The sequence below is a fragment of the Octodon degus genome, unplaced genomic scaffold (assembly GCF_000260255.1).
Source record: "Octodon degus isolate 3935 unplaced genomic scaffold, OctDeg1.0 scaffold00256, whole genome shotgun sequence".
Taxonomy (NCBI): Eukaryota; Metazoa; Chordata; class Mammalia; order Rodentia; family Octodontidae; genus Octodon; species Octodon degus.
Window position 1 is genome coordinate 2906626 of NW_004524832.1, and position 8457 is coordinate 2915082.

The following is an 8457-nucleotide window of genomic DNA, read 5'->3' on the forward strand; positions in this document are numbered from 1 at the left end:
AAAACTTAAATCACCCCCTTAGCCTTAAAGCTAGACTCAGAACTGGAACTGTATAAATATTCTCCCCTCCTGCCCTTTGGCATCAGTGCTCGCCCACATACTTGGTGCCTACCTCAAGCTCCTACAAACTTGCTTGTCCCTGCATTTGGCCTGTGAAGGTGACACACTGAAGTAGGCACATTCACCACAGCACCTTCAGTCCTTCTTCCCCTCCTTATTTGCGAAAGCTTTATTTCCATTCTTGCTTCTTTTCTCATGTTTTTTTTTTCTCCTGATCATCCTTTCCCACTCCCACCTCCCTAGTTCCCATTTCCATTTGAATTTTTTTCTTCCCATTTCACAATATTGATAAAACATTTTGGTTCTTATTTACACTTTTGGTTTCTCACACCAGAGAAACACTGTAGTATTTAAACATGGGTGTCTAATTTATTTACTTAAGAGTTTGGGGCAAGGTGCATCCATTCACCTAGAAATATCTCATTTATCATTCTTTATAGATGAGCAGTACTCCATTGTATATTAAAAAAAAATAGCTTCTTTATCCATTTACTCACTGGTTGAAGGCAATTTGGGCAGTTTCCAAGATTTAGCTATTACAAACTGTGCTGCTATAATCAAGGGTATGTAGATATCACAGTAGTATGATTCTTTTAATTCTTTGGGGGAAGATATCAAGAAGAGGAACAGCTGGGTTGAATCCTCTAGTTATAGTTTTTTGAGGACTTTCCACATTGATTTATACAGTTGTTGTATCAGTCTGTACTTCCACCAACAGCATAGAAGATTTCCTTTTCCTGTACATCTATGCCAGCATTTATTATTGGTTGATTTCTTGATAATAGCCATTCTTTTTAGAGTGAGATGGAATTTCAGTGTTATTTTGTGTCTCTCAAATGACCAATGATTTTGAATGTTTTTCTGTATATTTATTGCTGATACTTCATCTGAAAAGTACCTATTCATTTCAGAGGCTCATTGTTTTATTGAGTCTTTAAATTTTAGGGGGGAGTCTTGAGTTTTTTGAGTTATTTATATATTCTGGATAGTAGCCCTTTGTCTGAGGATTAGTTGGCAATATTTTTTCCCATAATATGTATTGTCTCTTTACTCTGTTGGAGGTTTATTTTGCTGTGGAAAAGCTTTATAATAATATGAGATCTCAGCTATTGATTTTTTTGTGACAGTTCCTGTACAATCAGGGTTTTATTCATAAAGCCCTGTTGTTTTACCAATGCCTTCATGTGTTCTACGTATTCTATTTTCCAGCTAGTTTACTGTTTCTGTTTTAATATTTAAATCTTTGGTCCATTTTAATTTTAGTTTAGTTCATGGTGAAAGGTACAAGTATAGTTTTAGTTTTTGGCATGTGGAAAGGCAGTTTTTCTAGCAGCATTTATGAAAGAAGCTGTCTTTCTTCCAGTGAGTATGTTTGGACCCTTTGTCAAAGATAAAGAGGCTGATTATGCCTTGAGTTGTTTGTGCATCTTCTAGTCTGTTCCATTCATTGATCCTTGAGTATGTTTTTCTGCCAGTACCATGTCTATTTTTATCATAATAGTTTTGTAGAATAACTTTTAGTTAGGGATCGGGATGCCCCCTCCGCCCCCTGGTGTTTTTAGTATGATGTGGTGCAGGAAGTTCCTCTTTTGCTCATAGCTCATTGGCATTTCATATGCCTTGCTTATCTGCATATTTCTTTCTTTCTTTATATTTGCCAAACTTTATGCTATTATTTCTGTGAATAGGTGTTTTATGGAATTTGTGTCATCATGATTGTTTACATATTTCAATTATTCTTTTTATTATTTATTTATTTTTTTTTATTTGATGTATTTGGTATAGGGTCTTACTATGCGGCTCAGACTCATAGTGACCCTCCTGCTTTCAGCCTCCCCAGCACTGGAAATTACAGGTGTGTGCCACCACACCCCATTTTGGGGTAGCTTGGCTAGCTCAGTGCACCAGGGGCGGGACTGACAAGGTATGTTCTGGGGGTCGAACCCTGGTTTCTGTGCTTGCCTAAGCAGGTGCTTAGCCCACTGAGCTATCTTGCCAGCCCTCGATTATTCTTATATTAGCCTTCTTTGTGTCAACTAGGGTTACTTTTTCTGGTTCTCTTATTGGTTTTAAGGTGTCTTTGAGAAGTCTTTGAAGGCTTCATTAGCTCTAGATTTGAAATTCTATCCTCATATTGGTTGCTTTTGCTTCCCATACTTTCAATATAATTTTTAATCTCCTAAATTTTTGATTGAAACTTTTCATCGACTCTTATTTATTTGCTAAACTTGTCATTCATTTTTAAAAATCAATTTTAGCTTAGCTAGATTACCCTTAGTGTCTTCTGAAAGTGTCTAGATCATTTCGGTTATGATTCAACATCTGTTTAGTTATATCTTCTGTGTAACTCAGGCTTGTGGCTTCTGTTAGTCTGTCCCTTGACGTTCTTGGATTGACTTGAGGGGAGGTGGGAGTTATGGGAGGCATTTTGTTACCTTGCCTTCTCATGTACCTACTTTTTATTTATTTTGTTTTTTTTTTTCGGAGATTTGTATATGATTGTAATGTAAGGACTTTATTGCTCACATAGAGATTTCAGTTAGTCACTTTTCAAAGTTGTACTTTGGTTGTGGCTAACTACAGTCCTTTGCCTCAGCCCCAAGATCTGATCATCTTGGTTAATTTGGGAGGAAAAGTTGCAAGTTAATTGGCCCCACATCGAGTTCTCTAGGAATATGCTCCAGCACTGTAAATGTCACAAAGGTAATCTGAGTGTAGGCTTATAGGGAAAACCCATTAACAGCATAATTATGTTACCCTGATAATTTCAAACAAATCAACAATGATCGCATCATCCAAGGCAAATTGGATATTACTAACATACCTTAAGAACAAATTCTGTACCACCCTCAAACCTAGTGAAGATTCCACAGTTATGGTATAAACATTAAGATAGTCCACATATTGTCTTATACCTAGTAAGTATTAAATGTGAGCTGTATGTTCACTAATGGTGGAAAAGACTTCAACAGTAATTTTATAGAGTTAGCTATCTAAAGATTAATAAAGATTTGAAGATATAGAGGGTTAGGGATGCAAGAGAAAAATTTTGATACCTTAAAGTATATAAGAGAAGAAAAAAAGAGAAGTGGTACAAAGGATCATATCAGGGAGTAGAAGATGTTTATCAAGCTAGGCAAAGTTTAAGGGGAAAAAACTGACAAGTGATAGAAAGTAAAAGAAAAGGGAGAATAAAAGAAATTATACAGGGAGTAAAAATAAGTGAAAATTAAGAAGGAAAAGGGAAAAATGAAGAAAAGGAGAAAAAAATGTAAGAGAAAGTTATACACAGCAAGAAAAAAAGGAAAGGAAAATCCCCCCAAACTCCAGTGAACAGGTAAAGAAGAATGGAAGAAAGAAAAGAGAAAGAAAACAAATGCAAACAAAAAGTGATACACACACACATACATACACACACAAAGACAGAAAGTAAAAAGAAAAAGAAACCAATTTCTTCATGATTTTGAGCATGTAGTCTTCTCCTAGGGCCTGTACGTTTGGGACAGTGCCCAAGTCAAGACATGCCCTTGCTCACACAGGTCAATAAGGAAGGCTGTCAGTCCTCAGATTTGTGCTGGGTGCAGGGAGTATGTTTAAGTTGAAGGGGTCAAGGCCACACCTTTGAAGTCTAGAGTAGCTCACGCTGAGTGTGACCTCTGGCTGTGGGTGCAGGGCCCACGGTCTTCAGCTTCAACTCCTAAGAGAGTGTCTTTTCAGCCTGCTCCCTCATGTGGCTATCTCCCATGCCTCTCTTGGGTAGTTACAGTGGAACTACAATGCTGATAGCCCCACAGTGACCCTGTCCTGGGCTGGTTTGAGTCCTGGGCTCACACAATCAACCCTGCCCCAGACTGGCAACTGACCAACGGCTCTCTCCAGGGGTATAGGGAGCTCTTGGACTGGAGCCACTCAACAGCTATTGCCTAGCGATGATCTTCCTGGGAGCAAGATTTTTGCATTGCAGACTGTCCTTTTTTAGAGTGAGGTAAAATCTTTCTTTTTTAGAGTGAGGTAAAATCTTTCCTTCTTGACACCTGTAGGGCATAGTGTCAGCCAGTTCATTCTTCTGCTGGCTCCTGGCTGAAGCCCTCTGGAATTCCCAGCTTTTGTTTTTTCTCTGCAGATTTGGTCTCCCTTTCCCATGCACCATGAGCTGGAAGCTAGGAAGGAAATACAGACGGCCCTTTCTCTTCTTTGTATTGGGTTTTGTCTCTTCATTTTCTCTATAGGTTTTATTTCTTTTCTCATGGATCCTTCCTACTTCCTAGAGATCTACTTATCTTTTCTTTCTTCTCTCCCAGGTTGTCGTTTTCTAGTGTCTGGATTCCAAATCTTGGAGAGGCTGAGTTGTTGTCACTTAACGCTCCACCATTTTACTGGATGCCCTTGAAGCTTAATTAACAAAATATTTGCAATAAAGTTGAATTGATGACAAAGTGTTACTGTTCTTTAACTTGAAGTATCCATAGTAAAAAAGGAATATCAACAGACAACCAAAATATAAAGTGGTAAAACTTCAGTCAGAAAATGTATTTGGAGCTGGGGGTGGGGCACAGAAATATCTAAGTGGGATTAGAGGGTTGAGTTAGGAAAGTGTTACAAATGAAGGCAGTGATCCAAAAATCACAGGCTGAGCTGGGTTGCTGCTAGTGAGTGGGGGAGGGGGGACACCTGGAGGTGGTAGAGAGGTGTATTTCTAGGAAAGTAAGGGATAGTGGGGATGTGAGTGTTTGGTAAAATAATAAAGGACTGAAAAAAACCCCACATTTGATGATGGAAATAAAGATGAATCCTATATGGGGAGCTGAACTGCACTGGAAGAATGTGTACTAAAGACCTGGAGAGGAATTTGGTGTCTGGGTTTAATTACTACATGCTGGGATTCTTGGCAAAATGATTTTCCTGGCACTTGATGCCTTTCTGCTGCATTGACTCAACTGATTTTGCTTTTTCTGGTTTCTCCACCCCAAACTGGAGCACAGTTCGTGTCTTCAGCTGCTGCTTCTCTGTTCTCTGGACACCAGCCTCCCTTCCCCAGTCTTGGCCAAGGGTAGGGCATCAACAGCTCCTTCCTGTTCCAGCTGCAGCTCACATCTGCTGCTTGGGAAGCCTCAGATGGCAGCTGTGAAAGCCTTTCAATAAACTGTTTTCCCTCTAGTCTCCTTTCTGTGCCAAGATCCTCCTCCTCTGGGCCTGTGGGATTATCAGACCTTGAGGCACACAGGGAACCCTCCAAAGCGGTCAGGGCAGCACTGTTTATTGGTTTCCTGGGGCTCTGCCCTGTGGCTTTTTTCTTTGGGTTGCTCCCAGTAAGGTCTCAGAGACCAGGAGAGTGGAATGTTGATTTTCCTCCCCAAGTCCAGCATGTGAGAGAAGACAGTTTGCAAGAATTGGAGAGTATTTATTGTGGTTCCAGTAGAGAACAGTTCTATTTCTCCAAGATAGTTTCTGAAAAACATCAGGGAATGCCTTGTTTCACTAGTGTAACAGAAAAGCCCTATGTGGTGTTCTGAATTCCTTATTTAGCTCTTCAGAAACAGTGGTTTTCCTTCCAATAGGAAAATATGAGTGGATTTTTGCATTGCAGACTGTTCCTTTTTAGAGTGAGGTAAAATCTGAAGAAAGTGAGATGAGCAGGAGTTGTATTATGTGGCCATCATTCAAATCAAGTCACAGAAATTCTCCATCATCTCCCAAAGTTCTCTTGCCTGCTTTTAATCAACTTCACCTTCAAAAAGAAAAAACAAGCAAAACCCCTGAAAGCTGAATGAAGGCAGCAGCTACTCTGATTTCTGTCACCACAGCTTAGTTTTTCTGTCCCCATACTCCAGATAGCACAAATCAGAACTTGTTTTGCCTGTGTCTTTTTTTATACAAGCTATTGAGACTATTCCATGTTACTATGTTCTGGTTTTTTAAGTTGCTAATAATATTACATGATAAAAGTAAACCATAGTTCATTTATTTTTATCTATTCCCCCAACACCTTATATTGGGGATTGAACCTAGGGCTTCCCCATGCAAGACACGTCCTTTACCTTCTATCATTACATTACAATTCTCTTTAAATGGATATTTCAGCTGTTCCTACACAGTTTTTAAAATATTTTATGTATTTGGTACAGAGTCTTACTACACAGATCAGACTAGTGATCCTCCTGTTTCAGCCTCCCCAGCGCTGGGATTACATGTGAATCCGGTGATCATGCCCGGTTTCGGTGGCACAACCTATGGTTCCAGTGATCAAACCCAGGTCCCTGTGCTTGCCAGGCAGGCACTTAAACCATTGAGCTATCTCCCTGCCCCCCACATTAAGGTTTAAAATGAATAAACTCTGGAGAAAGTGTTGAAACTTGTCTTTTTTACTTTTTAAAGGGAATATGGAATAATAAAATAAAAGAAAAAAAAATAACACAGAACTTCACCAAACAAAACAATATGAATTCAATGTCCTCAGAGTCATTGTTCAGACCACCACACACATGCATGCAAAGTTGGAAAAAGAGAAAAAAGGTGCAGGGCTCACAGAATCATCAAGGAAGAATGAGGCAATGCAGGCAGGAACCCCCAGCAGTGAGTCTCAGTATGGCGTTTCCCAATTTAGGGTAAACGCTAATATACCTGATGTTGGATGTGCGAAGCTACCCTGGAGCAAGCTGGGCCTTCCAGATTTATCACCGAGTATCAATAGAAGACGGGATGGGTTGATTTTATGTTTTAAAAGCTTCAGAAGTTACTGTTATAAAGGGGCATGACTGAACAGGCAGGAAATCGATTTTCCATTGTGAGTTCTGATGGCTCCTGCTAGAATCAAGCAGATGCCAGTCACCTGTACGGTGGAGCAGTGCTTCGTCTTGTCCTCCTGATGACTGGTGACTACTTCTGCTTCAAAGAATGCCTTGTTGATGCAAAAAGTGGCTGAGCCAGAAAAGATTCCCTGAGTCAAGATAGCATACACTCTGGTAGCACCAGCTGAGAGAAGTTTGTCAGCTGCGTGGCAGATTGTGCCACAGTGTCAACCCCAAGGATAGCCACCCTATCCTTCACTTCTCCCACCAGCACCAGACAGTCTACTTCATTGGCTTTCTTTTGCTCTTTGTGAATCAAAGTCCACATTCAAACTGTCTGTGATGAAGGTAACTCTTGGCTCTACCAGCATCAGGAGAGACAACTGTACAATTCCTCACTCAGAGATATTCACAATGTTTTTTAATATTTTTTATTTTTTAAATTTTTTTTATTTTTTTGGCGGGCTCAGGCTGCCTTAAGGGTGGTAATGCAAGTGGAGGTGGGGATTGAACCATGGTATCCTGCGCCTGACTGCATTTGCATGTGCAGGCACTTAAACAACTGAACTAACCGGCAGGCCCCCAAAAGTTGAGAATTATTTTTTTGTTGGCTACTCAGAGATATTCAGGACAGCTGGCTCTGTATACAAATTGTGCTCTAGGATATCAACAAAGCCCTGAATTTAGCATGTAGATCCATGGTGATAATGTGAGCTGCACCTGCTACAGATAGCATATTCACAGCAACCTTGGCTGAGGTCGGAGCTCAGCTCATTTCCTGCTGGGCATAATGGAGGCATGGGATGACTGCAGCAACTCGGCTAGCTAAAGCAGTCTTAGAATTGAACTCCAGACCTCATGCTTGCCAGACAGGCACTTAAGCTGCTGAGCTGTCTCCCTGGCCTCTGGCTGAAGCAGTTTGGTGGGCATTAATCACAATCAAAAGCTCTATTGGACTGTCATTGATTTTGACACAGGGAGAAAAACTGATCTCGGGTGGATGACCTCCAAATGATATAGGGGAAAAGTGAACCTCCTGACCTGAAAGGATGCATTAAAGCTGGATATATGAAGCTTACTGTGATACATTCTGAAAATAGCAGCCAACATCTTCCTCTTATTGGAAAAGTTGGCCTTGCTTGGAGAACTAACATTTCTCATGCTTTCATAGAGGGTTGCTCTGTCATGGATGTGACTCCTCTGGACGAGCACAGGAAGCCCTCCGGTGCTGGAGCTCTGCAGTCCACATGGGGCCTGCTGCCTGCCCCTCCAACGACCTCGTTTCTTGAGACAGACATACTATGTTGACTATATGGCTGTGGAAGGAAGAGTGTATGCAGAACTGGTGTGGATTGAAGAGGCAGAAGCATATGTCATTGCCAGCCTGGTCCCTTACCTCAGTGTAGCAAAAGTAAACCACTGATTTGTTTGGCTTTTTTTTTGGTGGAACTGGGGATTGAACTCAGGCCCTTGAGCTTGCCAGGGAAGCGCTTATTCTACTGAGCCATCTCCCTGGCCCCTAAACCACTGGTTTGTAACAAAATATTAAACAGTAGGTGGGAGAGTATTGTTGTTAGTTGAATATTTTTATTTTATTTTATTTTATTTT

General features: G+C 40.6%; 1 pseudogene; it reads right to left on the reverse strand.

Annotated features, from left to right (window-relative positions):
* Nucleotides 1–6799: 6799 nt before the first annotated feature.
* The window catches only part of LOC101578488, a 13004-nt pseudogene continuing 11346 nt past the window's right edge, over nt 6800–8457 (reverse strand).